The sequence below is a fragment of the Eubalaena glacialis genome, chromosome 1, assembly GCF_028564815.1.
Source record: "Eubalaena glacialis isolate mEubGla1 chromosome 1, mEubGla1.1.hap2.+ XY, whole genome shotgun sequence".
Lineage (NCBI taxonomy): Eukaryota > Metazoa > Chordata > Mammalia > Artiodactyla > Balaenidae > Eubalaena > Eubalaena glacialis.
In genome coordinates this window covers 210,051,283-210,066,313 of record NC_083716.1, presented here as the reverse complement: position 1 = coordinate 210,066,313, position 15,031 = coordinate 210,051,283, and the positions used below count along the sequence as shown (strand labels likewise).

General features: G+C 40.1%; 1 protein-coding gene across 2 annotated transcripts in view; it reads right to left on the bottom strand.

Moving 5' to 3' along the window:
- PARD3B (par-3 family cell polarity regulator beta) overlaps positions 1–15,031 on the bottom strand; it is a 1,019,383-nt gene that overhangs the window by 23,686 nt on the left and 980,666 nt on the right. The gene's annotated exons all lie outside the window — the stretch shown is intronic.

Here is a 15,031-nt window from a genome sequence, read left to right as displayed (position 1 = left end):
ACGAAACTGGGTCATTTGTAGAGACGTGGATGGATCTAGAGACTGTCATACAGAGTGAAGTAAGTCAGAAAGAGAAAAACAAATATCGTATATTAACACATATATGTGGAATCTAGAAAAATGGTACAGATGAACCGGTTTGCAGGGCAGAAATTGAGACACAGATGTAGAGAACAAACGTATGGACACCGAGGGGGGAAAGCGGCGGGGGGTGGGGGTGGTGGTGGGATGAATTGGGCGATTGGGATTGACATGTATACACTGATGTGTATAAAATGATGACTAATAAGAACCTGCTGTATAAAAAAATTAATTAAAAAAAAAATAAAGCTGGATCTTCTACGGAGTTTAAGGTGATTGTCCAAAGACCTCTAAGGAGCAAGTAAACAAATTCGTAAACAAATGGAAACTTTATGACTGCGTACTACAGGACCTATGCATACCATTCCACATTAGTATGTGTCAGTGTGGGAAATCCTGTAACAGAGGTTGCAACTTGTAGGCCCAATGAATGAATGAATGAATGGATGAATATATATCTTCATATATATATATATATATATATATATATATATATATATATATATATATATATATATAGGCTCACCTGGTATTAAAAAAAATTTCAACTAGTTGCTGACATTTGAACATGAGGGCTTTCACATAAAAAGTCAGCTTTCCTGTTTTTCTTTAAACTGGGGCCTTGGCTTCCTTTAAAACCGCAATCATCTGGAGCTGCCCCTGGAGGCAGGGAGAAGCCCTCCTTAGGCTCTACTCCTTCTGCTTCTCTCCTTGACAGTTCCCACCTGCCCCCATAGTTATTTTGGTTTTCAGCCCCTGCCCCATGGGAATAAGTCTCACCATCTAGATTTCTGCATCATCGCATTCAGTTTGCATCCTCCACTTACAGGTGTATGTTATCCAAATTCCCCACTTTAAAGAGTGAAAGTGCCCTGGGAGGTTGACTAAAATTTCTATCACCATGCCTGGTCCACCTTTCAATCTTTCAAAATAAATTCTCCATCAATACCTGTGTGCTAGAGAGAGCTGCAGTATGGAGAAGGGACCTGGATAGGGACTGCAAAGACTGGGTCATATCCCGAGGGGTTCAGACAAGTCGTGTCACTTTCTCAGGCCTTATCTTCAACTCTGTAAAATGAATAGGTGGCCCCCAATGAGTCATCGGGGGTTACAGTTACATGACCCTTCCAGGAAACCACATGGGCTCCAGTCCAAATTGACCTCAGGTCACATTGCTGCACTTCAGCTTGGCCTCTGCAACAGCGACCCTGGCTGGACTTCTCCGCTTATCTGTACCTTGGTTTCTCCATCTGTAAAGTAATATGTGCTTTTCTTCTCACAAGAGAGAATGCAATGATACGGGTGAAAGCGTTATTGGAGGAAAGTTGGGGTTAAAAGAATCCAAGATCTGATACTACTCTTGTATCTCAGTGGTTGCAATTATGAAGGGAAACTTGCCTAATGGGATTTCTGGACCAGAATTTGCACTCCCCATTGAGAGGCATGATGCAGAAATTTTTCTGGCCAATAAGGTGATACTGTGCAAGTTTTATTCCAGCCCTCAGCAGAGTAATACCAAACCTCAGTTAAAAGGTAGGTATGTCGCACTTCAGAAAAACTGCACGCTGATTTACCTCCTTGCCCTGTGCATTGTATGAGGAATGGATGTAGTTAACTGTTATCAGGTGGCTAAGCAGTTTGATGAGGTGTGAACTAGCCCTTTAATTGTTGTATTTACTACATACTTATCCTTCCCTAACATCCCATTGGGGAATTCTCTACTTAGTTGATTAATTTAAGTGAGGTTTAGTGAACTACAGTTTGGTAAAACGAGAAGCTGAAAAATACCCATTGGAGTTTGGGCAAATTTACAGGCATTTGTAAGTGTGGAACATGCTCAATTGAGGTTAAAAAGAGTATCAACAACAACAATAAATGGATTAAAATGTTAATTACCTTCATCACCACCATTAAAAAATAATAACATGGAAAATCAAGATGGGAAAAAATAACTAAATTTAAATCTGCTTCTTCTCTGGGTGCTGTTTCTGGTTGAAAGAAATGGCTTCAGGAGAACATTTCATTTGTCAGGGAAAGGCAATCAGAATTGCTTTTAGAAGCCAAATGTTTACTTAAAAAATGATCTTCTTATCTTTCCTCTGTAGTTCTAAATCTGGACAGACAAAACTCCCGATGTTAACCTAGCCCAGAGGGCCATCTTACTCCTTGGCTGGTGACAGTGCTAAATGAATCCCCAAATATCAAGCTCTTCCAAAGAGGTATGAGCCCCAAAGTCTATCCCTGAGGATCTTACCACCTATCTGGGGAGACAAAGAAAGAAGTGAAAGACAAGCTAGGGCACATATGTTCAATGCTGAGTAAGTGCCATGGGATACCTGCTATAGCTAAGGGTTCTGATGAGGGGGTGCATTAAGGGAATCTTGAAGGAAGAGTTGGATGTGGGCAAGCAAAGAGAAGGGGACAGTGAGAGATGATGACCCTATAAATGAGGCAGTTGACAAATTGCAGGATACTGGGTAGAAAAGTTCAGAGGCCAAGAAAGTGTTCTTGTTTTACAGTGTCAAAACTTCCTGTCCCAGATACGATTTCTTGCTGATCGCTTACTTCTGAATCAGATGCCCTTCTTAGGAACTTATTGAGAAATATCAGTAATGTTAGAAAATTAAGTCATGACTGGTTTAAATTTATATAAGATCATGGAAAGTCTTTAACATAATGCAGACTTTATGCTTGCATAGGAAAAAGTTCTGGCTCTATGGAATTGCTAACCACTATATTTAATTACCTGTTTTCTTATTTGTCCCCCAATAAACTATGAACTTCCTAATAGTAAGGACTATTGCTGAGTTCACTGTCGATTTCCCAGTGCCTGGTACATGGTAGGCACTCAATACAATATTTATTAAATGAATGCTATCTGGAGATTCCTGTGTGGAAGAAAGGGTCCTCTTTAAATGGAGCGGAACTTACACTTGCCGACTGAGAAAAAAGAAATATGCTCATCTGAGTTTCAGCCTCAGACCTTTCTCCCCCAGCAACTGGCATCTTGCTTGTTGCCTAGTGACCAAGCTCCCATGTCAGACACTGGCTAAATGAGTTTCTGTTGTGATGGTCGGCTCAGCTACTCTATGGTAAACAAGAATACTGGGCTTGGAGTCAAAACTCCTGAGTTCAAGTTCCAGGTCTGCCACTGGCTTTGAGTGAGGAATTTCCATGTTCATTTTCTTCACTTAAAAGTGGGGATTATAATGCCAAGCTCATGGGGTTGTTGGGAGAAGATTAGAGACGTATGGAAAAGCACTGTGTAACCAACAAAGCCCTACTCAGTTACAAGATATTATTAGTATTAGTATTACCCGTCCACTTTATCCAGGCTTGAGGTTCTGCCCTACGCATTAAAATCCTATGAGGAATGAGGTTACCCCTGAAATCTTAATGTCCAAGGCTGCGTGCCTTCATTTGCTGCTGGACCTTCCTGATGCTAATAGAACCTTTGCCTTTGGTCTTTTACAAGGTTCCCTCTCAGGCTGTGCTCCTCTCTGCCTGTTGGGATCTTGGATTTTTGTCCAGACTGGATGGACTTCCTTGCCTCTGATGGCCTCCATCACCAGGCCTCCTCTCTCACCTCCTTCTGCTGGGCCTCTCCTGATCCATTCTTCTACCTCCAGGGACGCCTGTGTTCAGCTCTCAGCCAGCTTTAAGCTGAGCCATCCTGACCATCAACACAGACCCTGCTATGAGCATCAAGGGATGAAATCGCAGAGGAGTTAGCAAAAATAGTGCTGGGTTTCCACTTAATGGATGTGTGACTTTGGGAACGTTCTTATCCTCTATACATCAATTTTTCTCATCTGTAAAATTGGAATAGTAATGGTTACCTGCCTAACTGGGTAGCTAGGAGCGTTAAGTTAGAATGCCTGTAAAGCAGCAGTCCCCAACCTTTTTGGTACCAGGGACCAGTTTCATGGAAGACAATTTTGTCATGGACCAGGGGTGGGGGGATGGTTTCGGGATGATTCAAGCTCATTACATTTATTGTGCACTTTATTTCTATTATTGTTACACTGTAATATATAATGAAATAATTATACAACTCACCAGAATCAGTGTGAGCCCTGAGTTTGTTTTCACTTGCACTCACTGATAGGGTTTTGATATGAGTCTGCAAGCAATTGATTTATTATGGTCTCTGTGCAGTCAAAGCTCTCTGCTAATGATAATCTGTATTTGCAGCTGCTCCCCAGTGCTAGCATCACCGCCTCAGCTCCGCCTCAGATCATCAGGCATTAGATTCTCATAAGGAGCATGCAACCTAGATCCCTCGCATGTGCAGTTCACAGTAGGGTTTGAGCTCCTATGAGAATCTAATGCCACCGCTGATCTGTCAGGAGGCGGAGCTCAGGCAGTAATATGAATGATGGGGAGCGGCTGTAAATACAGATGAAGCTTTGCTCGCCCACCACTCACCTCCTGCTGTGTGACCTGGTTTCCCAGGTTGGGGACCCCTGCTGTAAAGCACTTAGCACAGTGCCTGGGCATGGTAAGTGAGTGATAAAGATTGGCTTTTTAAATTATTATTTTTCTCCCTGCTCCAACTTTTTAGTGTTTATTCCTGATTCCATAGTGTCTTACATGCTTTTCTCAGTCTTCCACATATTCAAATATGTCCAGAGGCCTTTTTTTTCTCTAAAAATCTGCTTCCTCCAGAGGGAAATGAGGTAAGTTATCACCACTTTCCCAAAATTTATGGACTATGTTAACAAAAAATTTATACAAAATACACTGAGATGTACACTCTCTATAAACAGTTGTTCTTTTTTGTGTAGTACTGGTTATAGTCTTTATGTCTAATTGCCACTTATTAGTGTGTCCATACTGAGGCCACCTCTTGAGGAATTGCTAGAAAACTTGGATTTGGGATTGTTTATGTTCTCAGAGACAAATACAGTTGCGTGGGCAGCTATAAAGTAAGTTACAGATGCATGCATAGAACTCAGGAATTTGGGAAGCAGCCAAAAGACCATCAAAGAGTCATAATATCCCCCATCTCTCTGTCCTTTCCTTTTATATTGGACTATCTGGATGGATGAAATAATGGATTACATACTTGAGGAAGCAGTCTTTATATATATATATATATATATATATATATAAAGTCTAGTTGGTCTACAATGTTTCAGGTGTACAGCAAAGTGATTCAAATATATATATATATATATATATATATATATATTTGAATCACTTTGCTGTACACCTGAAACATTGTAGACCAACTAGACTTCAATTTTTTTTTGAATTTTATTTATTTTTTTATACAGCAGGTTCTTATTAGTTATCCATTTTATACATATCAGTGTATATATATCAATCCCAATCTCCCAATTCATCACACCACCACCACCACCCCCCACCACTTTCCCCCCTTGGTGTCCATACATTTGTTCTCTACATCTGTGTCTGAATTTCTGCCCTGCAAACCGGTTCATCTGTACCATTTTTCTAGGTTCTACATATATGCGTTAATATATGATATTTGTTTTTCTCTTTCTGACTTACTTCACTCTGTATGACAGTCTCTAGATCCATGCACATCTCTACAAATGACCCAATTTCGTTCCTTTATATGGCTGAGTAATATTCCATTGCATATATGTACCACTTCTTCTTTACCCATTCATCTGTCGATGGACACTTAGGTTGCTTCCATGACCTGGCTATTGTAAACAGTGCTGCAATGAACATTGGGGTGCATGTGTCTTTTTGAATTATGGTTTTCTCTGGGTATATATGCCCAGTAGTGGGATTGCTGGGTCATACGGTAATTATATTCTTAGTTTTTAAAGGAAACTTCATACTGTTCTCCATAGTGGCTGTATCAATTTACATTCCCACCAACAGTGCAGGAGGGTTCCCTTTTCTCCACACCCTCTCCAGCATTTGTCGTTTGTAGATTTTCTGATGATGCCCATTCTATCTGGTGTGAGGTACTACCTCATTGCAGTTTTGATTTGCATTTCTCTAATAATTAGCGATGTTGAGCAGCTTTTCATATGCTTCTTGGCCATCTGTATGTCTTCTTTGGAGAAATGTCTATTTAGGTGTTCTGCCCATTTTTTGATTGGGTTGTTTGTTTTTTTAATATTGAGCTGCATGAGCTGTTCATATATTTTGGAGATTAATCCTTTGTCCGTTGATTCGTTTGCAAATATTTTCTCCCATTCTGAGGGTTGTCTTTTTGTCTTGTTTGTAGTTTCCTTTGCTGTGCAAAAGCTTTTAAGTTTCATTAGGTCCCATTTGTTTATTTTTGTTTTTATTTCCATTACTCTAGGAGGTGGATCAAAAAAGATCTTGCTGTGATTTATGTCAAAGAGTGTTCTTCCTATGTTTTTCCTCTAAGAGTTTTACAGTGTCCAGTCTTACATTTAGGTCTCTAATCCATTTTGAGTTTATTTTTGTGTATGGTGTTAGGGGGTGTTCTAATTTCATTCTTTTATATGGAGCTGTCCAGTTTTCCTAGTGCCACTTATTGAAGAGACTGTCTTTTCTCCATTGTATATCCTTGCCTCCTTTGTCATAGATTAGTTGACCATAGGTGTGTGGGTTTATCTCTGGGCTTTCTATCCTGTTCCATTGATCTATATTTCTGTTTTTGTGCCAGTACCTTACTGTCTTGATTACTATAGCTTTGTAGTATAATCTGAAGTGAGGTAGTCTGATTCCTCCAGCTCCGTTTTTTTCCCTGAAGACTGCTTTGGCTATTCGGGGTCTTTTGTGTCTTCATACAAATTTTAAGATTTTTTGTTCTAGTTCCGTAAAAAATGTCATTGGTAATTTGATAGGGATTGCACTGAATCTGTAGATGGCTTTGGGTAGTAGAGTCATTTTCACAATATTGATTCTTCCAATCCAAGAACATGGTATATCTCTCCATCTGTTGGTATCATCTTTAATTTCTTTCATCAGTGTCTTATAGTTTTCTGCATACAGGTCTTTTGTCTCCCTAGGTAGGTTTATTCCTAGGTATTTTATTCTTTTTGTTGCATTGGTAAATGGGAGTGTTTCCTTAATTTCTCTTTCAGATTTTTCATCATTAGTGTAGAGGAATGCAAGAGATTTCTGGGCATTAATCTTGTATCCTGCAACTTTACCAAATTCATTGATTAGCTCTAGTAGTTTTCTGGTAGCATCTTTAGGATTCTCTATGTATAGTATCATGTCATCTGCAAACAGTGACAGCTTTACTTCTTCTTTTCCAATTTGGATTCCTTTTATTTCTTTTTCTTCTCTGATTGCCATGGCTAGGACTTCCAAAACTATGTTGAATAATAGTGGTGAAAGTGGACATCCTTGTCTTGTTCCTGATCTTAGAGGAAATGCTTTCAGTTTTTCACCATTGAGAATGATGTTTGCTGTGGGTTTGTCGTAGATGGCCTTTATTATGTTGAGGTAGGTTCCCTCTATGCCCACTTTCTGGAGAGTCCTTATCATAAATGGGTGTTGAATTGTGTCAAAAGCTTTTCCTGCGTCTATTGAGATGATCATATGGTTTTTATTCTTAAATTTGTTAATATGGTGTATCACATTGATTGATTTGTGTATATTGAAGAATCCTTGCATCCCTGGGATAAATCCCACTTGATCATGGTGTATGATCCTTTTAATGTGTTGTTGGATTCTGTTTGCTACTATTTTGTTGAGGATTTTTACAAAGTCTATATTCGTCAGTGATATTAGTCTGTAATTTTCTTTTTTTGTAGTATCTTTGTCTGGTTTTGGTATCAGGGTGATGGTGGCTTCATAGAATGAGTTTGGGAGTGTTCCTTCCTCTACAATTTTTTGGAAGAGTTTGAGAAGGATGGGTGTTAGCTCTTCTCTAAATGTTTGATAGAATTCACCTGTGAAGCCATCTGGTCCTGGACTTTTGTTTGTTGGAAGATTTTAAATCACAGTTTCAATTTCATTACTTGTGATTTGTCTGTTCATATTTTCTGTTTCCTCCTGGTTCAGTCTTGGAAGGTTATACCTTTCTAAGAATTTGTCCATTTCTTCCAGGTTGTCCATTTTATTGGCATAGAGTTGCTTGTAGTAGTCTCTTAGGATTCTTGAAAACTGTGGGTCAGATGACAATCAGACCCAGAAGTAGAAAACAGCTTGGTCTGATGATTTTTGGGGGGTTTAGCATTCATTCTACCTTTTATAAGTGTGTGACAGGAGCCTCTACTTTTTTCTTTCATGCTCGATTCTATCTTTCCTTCTTCCCTTGTCATCAGAGTTGGAACAGTGGAAGGCTGCTGTTCTTGTTGCCTAGCATCTGTCCCATCCTATCCTGGTGATAATATTCTGTCCTTCTGGGAATCATTCCATGCCCCCTCTCATTCCCCGTGCTTCAGGTGGAGTGAGTCTACCCAGGACTCCAGAGATGGCATGTGACCCAGAACTGTCCATCAGAACACTCCACCCCTGGACACGGTGATCGTCTATGTTTAAGTACATAACTCAATCACAGCAACCTGAGACAATTCTAGGCCTTTTGTTGGATATGTTGAAATGAGAGAATCCCTCTTTTGCTGGAGTGGCTCAGATGATAAGAAATAAGCCTGGTGATGTGGGCAACCATCTCTACCCCAGGGTGGAAGACTGTGCCTGAGAACAGAGCCAACACAGAAGAAAGCAGAGTCAAGAGATAGGGAGAAGGAAGCCAATTCCTGATGGCATTCTCTGAGTTCCATCTAAAGATAAGTCTACCTTTGGACTTCTTTTCAGTTATATTTGCCAGGAGATTTTTGTTCTGTATTGGATATAGAAAAATATCTGAATAATACAGAGGGAGACTAATAATGCTTACCTATTATTTGTGTGTGGAGGAGGGTACCTAATGGGATGAACACAAGTCTACAGGATAACATGCTTAGAAAGGGCAGATGGCCATTCACCTGGGAGAGAAAAGCTTCATTGTAGCTCATGTCGCCTCAGCCTGTCACAGTTCCCAGCATCTCCATGGTGGAGGAGGTGAAAAGCAAAAGGCCTAGAATACTTCCCTCATTAAACTGTGACGAAAAAGGATGTTGGGTGGGGAAAGAGAAGAGGCATGGAGTATGGGAGAGTGCCTGGTGGATTTCTGGTCCTTGACGAACTTCCTTTAGGCTTAGATGCCTATGCCTATAACTAACTTCCATAACTACACATGCAATTATGTTAGTTTATTTCTGAGGAAGTGAATAATCCCAAACTCTCGTCCTCTAGCAATTGTCCAATGGGAGTATGTAAATAATTAGCAATTAGTTATATAAATGTAAACCATGCCAGGGAAATTCCTGCCTGCTCAGACCCAAGGGTGTAAATAAAGAGCAAGATACCAAAATGACTTTCCCATGGTACCCATGTCTTCCAGCCTCCTCTTCCTTCCAGCCACAGAAACAGACAGCCTTTGTCAGCTCCTCATCTCTGTCTGTGTCTCTGTCCATATAAACCACTGGAGATGGGACTGCCTCTGGAGTTGCTTTGGGAAAGGAGGTCTGGAGAGCCTGACTTTCGTGAGATTGTAATCTCATCTTAGGGAATACTGATTTATATGATGTTTATTTGAATGGCAAACAGGTGATTCCACTGCCTAAGAACATGGAAACTTGCTTCTCAGGAGCAGCACAAGGCAGCCGGACTTGCTTGGGCTTTCTCCTGTGCTTTTGAAAGTGTGGTAAGTATGAGCCAGGGCATCCTAGGGGATGGTCTCTGAGAGTTGGAGTTTGCCAAGGACCAGCAATGGCCACAGAAATTGAAGACTTCTCAAGAGCTTGAGCGCCCATGACTTGACCTGGGAGTCCAGATAAAGGACCACTCTTTTCCTCCCTTCCTTCCTTTCCTTTCCCTTCCTTCCTTTCCTTTCCCTTCCTTCCTTTCCTTTCCCTTCCTTCCTTTCCTTTCCCTTCCTTCCTTTTTCAAATTTACTGAGGTTTAATTTTCGTACAAGAAATGTGTCCATGAGGTTTTACAAGTGTGCACTTGTGAACCACCACCAGAATCAAGGGTATGGCTGACTCTTTATTTTACTTCGTCAGTTGCCTCTTTTTCTTTACCAACTCTTATACTGAGCATTCCACAACTCCACAGAAGACACAAAGAAAATCCCATTCTTGAAAATTTCATTACTTGCCTGGAAAAACTCCAATCACTTATGCTTTATAAAAATTGCTGAATGTATTAAAAAAAAATCAAGGTCTGGATGGATAACAAAAATGAGAAATTTGAGTTTTGGAAAGAATTCTCTGGGATGGATATACAAACTATTCAAATTAAAACTTGGAAAAAACATGCCATGTCATCTCAATCAATCACAATGATTCTTTTGCTTTATGCATTTCTGTTAGCAGAAAAGTTTTTTTGTTTTAGTGATGAAATACAACTTATTAAAAAATAATTTGCTTTCCGTGAAAGAATTCTCAGAACTCAATTAGAAAGCCCAGAAAACTTAATACAAATAAAATTTCCACTTAAACTAAAAATGATTGAAAATAGAGAACTGTCCTTCCTGACCTTCGCAGTGAAATGTCTGCAATTTTTTCCCCTCAGTTGCAATTCCTTCCTGTGTTTTTGCCTTTTTTTTTTTTTCTGCCTTAAAACTTAGTTGAATGCCTACTGTGTGCCAGGTACTATGCAGGGCTGAGGATACAGTGGTGATAAGGCAAGATCCTGACCTTAAGGAATTTATAGCCTTTGCTTTCTATCTCATAAATCCACTCTCATCTCATTCCACTTCTAGCGGGTCTGTTGCTCTTTGCAAACCATGACTATAAATGGGAAACTGGGAAAAGAGAGGGGAGCAGAAAAAGGAAAAAAAAGCAGCCTAGTAACTATTTTTCATTTGATAAAGACCAGCAATTCTACTTATTCTCCCACCATTTGTCATGACTGGGGTTCATGGTAGAAAAAGATTCTATAATAAAAATCCAAATCAATGAAAAGCAAAAAAAAAACCAATGAGAATAACCCAGTACCTGTGTGTTCGCCTAAAACACAGAATTCTCCCTCAGCAGCTTTGTCTGCATTAGGAAAAGAAAAAGCCAGAGAGTGAAATTAAAGTCAATGCCAAAACAATGAGATACCAGAAACTTCCAATAATTACTGAATTTCTTACATGTCAGAAATTTGGAGAAGAGAATAAACTGCTTCTGATGGCCATGTTATTGTTATTCAGAGCATTGGCACAGTGGATTATTAACTATAGATAGCGTGATAGTCAACCACCAAATCTAAATCTGATATATTCCAGTGCTGATTGTGAATCCTTTTCAATTAAGTAGCTTCTTTATGAAAACACTAAAAGTAAAACCAAATCTACACCACAGATACAATTGCGGTTTATAAGGAAATGAAAACAATTCATAAGAACAGACATTTACTTCTTGACCAGTGACTTCTGTGATCTTCCATGATGCAATGGCTCTTTCAGAAACCACTGCTGGCTCTTTCAGACCTGTGATGTCCATATTAGCATCTTAGACTCCACAGGGCACCTGAGAGTAATGTAGGTCTTCTGTCCATTGTGGTTGTGAATGTGGCTCCTGAGACACACCAATGGGAGGTTTTCTTCTTGAGACCAAAGAATGAAAGTGGATGTGTTGGCATAGAAGCTCACTGCTCTTGGCTTCTTAGAAGAAAGGCTCAAGAAATTTACAATGTAGGTTGTTTGTTGTTATCAAAAATTTGAAATAGACAAAGGGCATAGCCTTACAACTGCCACCATATACTTGGTCTTTCTTAGGATTTCCATCTCTCTGCTTACATTTCCCATCTGTTCTTATGTGCCATCTACTTTATCCATTATAGCCCTTAGCATATGAATCATAATTATTTTAAGTTCCTGGTATGATAATTCCAACATCCCTGCCTCATGGTTCTGATGCTTGCTCTGACAAGGAGCCCCTGGGGTTTATAACTCTCAGTTGCCCCCCCTGAGCCTCCAATAATTCACCAGTTACAGGTCAGGTTTTCCTAGCCCGGTGCTGCTTCCTGTAGCCGCTCCACTCCTGACTCTGCTCTAGTAAGCAGATACTCCCTGAATTTGCCTGTCTGTCTCGCCAATCTCTGGGCAGCAGTTTGCCCTGTGTCCTCACCTCTCTTATGGATCCAAAAAGAGCTGCTGATTTTTCAGTCTGTTTGTTTAGATCTTTACTTGTTAGGACAATGTGGTGACTTCCAAGCTCCTTACATTCGGAACCAGAAACCGGAAATCTCTATCATGTACTTGGGTAGCAAAGTTTACAACGTGTGAAAATTCTTCTCTTTTCTTCTTTTTTTTCAGAATAAGAAAGTACAGGGACACTTGGCCCAGACTGAGAACTTGCAAATCCCATTTTACAACAGAAAACTATCACCCCATGCTAGTTCACTCCCTCTAGCGCTAAATTATGTCCAGTAACTGAGCAGCAAATAAGGGGCGATGAGTCAAGTGGAGAAAAATTTTGACTTAAAATTTATAAAACTGTGAAATCCAAATCATTTTTATCTTTACAACAAACTCCAAGAAAAATTAAAAATTTTCACGTATATCTCAAGGCTCTGTATAAAGAAGGTTAATAATAGGAAACAGAACATTTTCTACTGTGCCTTTAAAATAAAGAATAATCATATGGGATGAACTCTCTGAGATGAAGACAATTCTTCAATAACCTCTCACCAACCCTCTTTGGATATTAGGCAACAAGAGGGAAAAATCATAATGGAATAATAGCCTTCCACATAAAAGAATTATGGTAAGTAAGTTGACATTAGGTTGAGCTGCAGTCCTGTCGAAATGAAAGTTCTGAGCTGAGCCTGTCAGAGTTTCTAAAAGAGCACAATTAGTGTGTGTTTTCCGACTGTCGTCCTCATAGTCAGCCTGCGGTAACTTGAACTGAGAATTGACTTTTTATGGAGATTTATTACAGTAGCATTGCCATTCAAGAATAGGCAGCTATCATCATAAATAAAGAGCAGATACAAAGGGATGTGATGATTCAAGACACAGAGAGAATTTGTCAAGGTGGGTAAATCATGAACTTACTTATATTGCAAGTAAATGCACACTACTAAAGCAATCTCTCATTAGCAGAAAGTCTTTTTCTGCCCTGGAAAGACCAAGTCAGGCTGCTGACTTGGATTTCCTACCCTGTCCAAGGAATCCTTGGTCTTCCTAGAACTCAGAAACCAATGCCTGGTCTCTCCATTTTATGGTGCACATAGACTACTTTGATGGAGAAAAGGTGTGGATTTCCTTGAACACTGAATCTGCTGTGGCCTGAGGGTTGACACTTATGATCAACAGTGCTGATTAGGCTTGCTTTCTGCGAGAGACCACAAAGCTACTGCAATCTAGTACAGAGCCCTCCTGAAAGACGAGGGGAGAGAGCCAGCAGACTCTTCATTCCCGTACTTGCCCTAAAAGGTGAAGAGGCAGGGCCTTCGTGTCTCTGCACATTTCCTCTGGACACTGAAATCTGTGTCAGTGAACGTGTTTCCACGTCTCGCTTTGTTGTTTCAGCTGCTATGAGAGCTGGGGATATCAATTACTCCTTGCCTGGAGATGCTGACCGGCACAACAGCTCCAGGCTTCGAGGCCGGCCTCCCCCCTCTCTAACTGCCCTGCGTTTCAATAAATGCCTACCTGCGGGAGTCTTCCTGAGGCGACCGCTCCGGCCTTCCCATCCCCACTAAATGATGCATTAGGTTGAATTAACCCTTTAAACACTACTATTTACCAAAGGGTCCCTGGGGATTCCCACACACTCCATCATTTTTAGCCATTATAAACAGCCAGTCCCAGCAGGGCGGAATCCACTTTAAGGTTACTCAGGTTGACAACATGGGTTTTGTTAGTCCCAATTTACTTAAAAGCTCAAGACAGCATTTACTTTGTGAGATGGGGCATATGCATTTTCATTTCCCAGCCTATGCATTCCAAATATGCATCTCGCCATAAACACCTAAGTGGGCATTCCACAAAAAGACTGAACAAGGAAGGAGTGATCACACCAAGGCTGTGGGGTTACACAGGATCTATTTTCATGCCTTCATTACCCAGGCCTCCTTTTTGGTTGTTGCCATTTTCTGCCTATAATCAGCTGTGTGCACAATGAATGGTGCCTGCCAAATGGCCATTTGTGGGCTCAATTAGACACCTGTGCCTTCAAACAAGTTGCAAGCACCTAATTGTGTCTGCATGTAGCCACTTGTGGGTGCAATTATCCAGAAATCCAGGTGTGCCTGGTATTATGCACAATTTAAAGGGCAGAAAAAAAAAGTGTTTTCCGAAAAAGAAAACACAGGTTGAACACGTACCCTTCAGACTTTAAGGAGGTGGTTGAGCAGAAGCTCTGTATTTATGGAGACTTTCCATTTTAGGGCCTACAGCAGCATTGCCCAATAGAAAATAATGCAAGCCACCTATATAATTTACAATTTCCTAATAGCCACATTGAAAAGTAAAATAGAATAAGTAAAACGAACTTTAATAATTTATTTTATTTAACCCAATTATCTGAAATACTATTATTTCAACATGTAATCAATGTAAAAATAATTAATGAGCTATTTTACAGTTTTTAGAGAGGGTTGTACTAAAGTTTTGGAGCTTGGTGTGTATTTTACACTTAAAACACATCACAACTCAGGCTAGTCACATTTTAAGTACTTGATGATCACATGTGGTCTTGGCTACCATATTGGAAAGTGTAGGTCTACAAAGAGTTGTTTTCAATTGTGATTAAATGCTTGGGGTTTTTAACCTTTAAGCACTTTCCTGAATATTTACACAATCAGATTCCAAAGAAAGAACATCTGAAAAGGCTGTTTAGTGTCTTAAGCTTGTCGTTGGTTAACATGGCTCTTCATAATAGGAATTGCAAGTAAGATAAAGAAAATCGTTGAAAATCTGCCCCTCCCTCTGTGTTTTATGAGGAACACACTGGGGCTAGGCTTGGAAGTGACAGCACAAGCTGTGTAGACAGAATTAGAA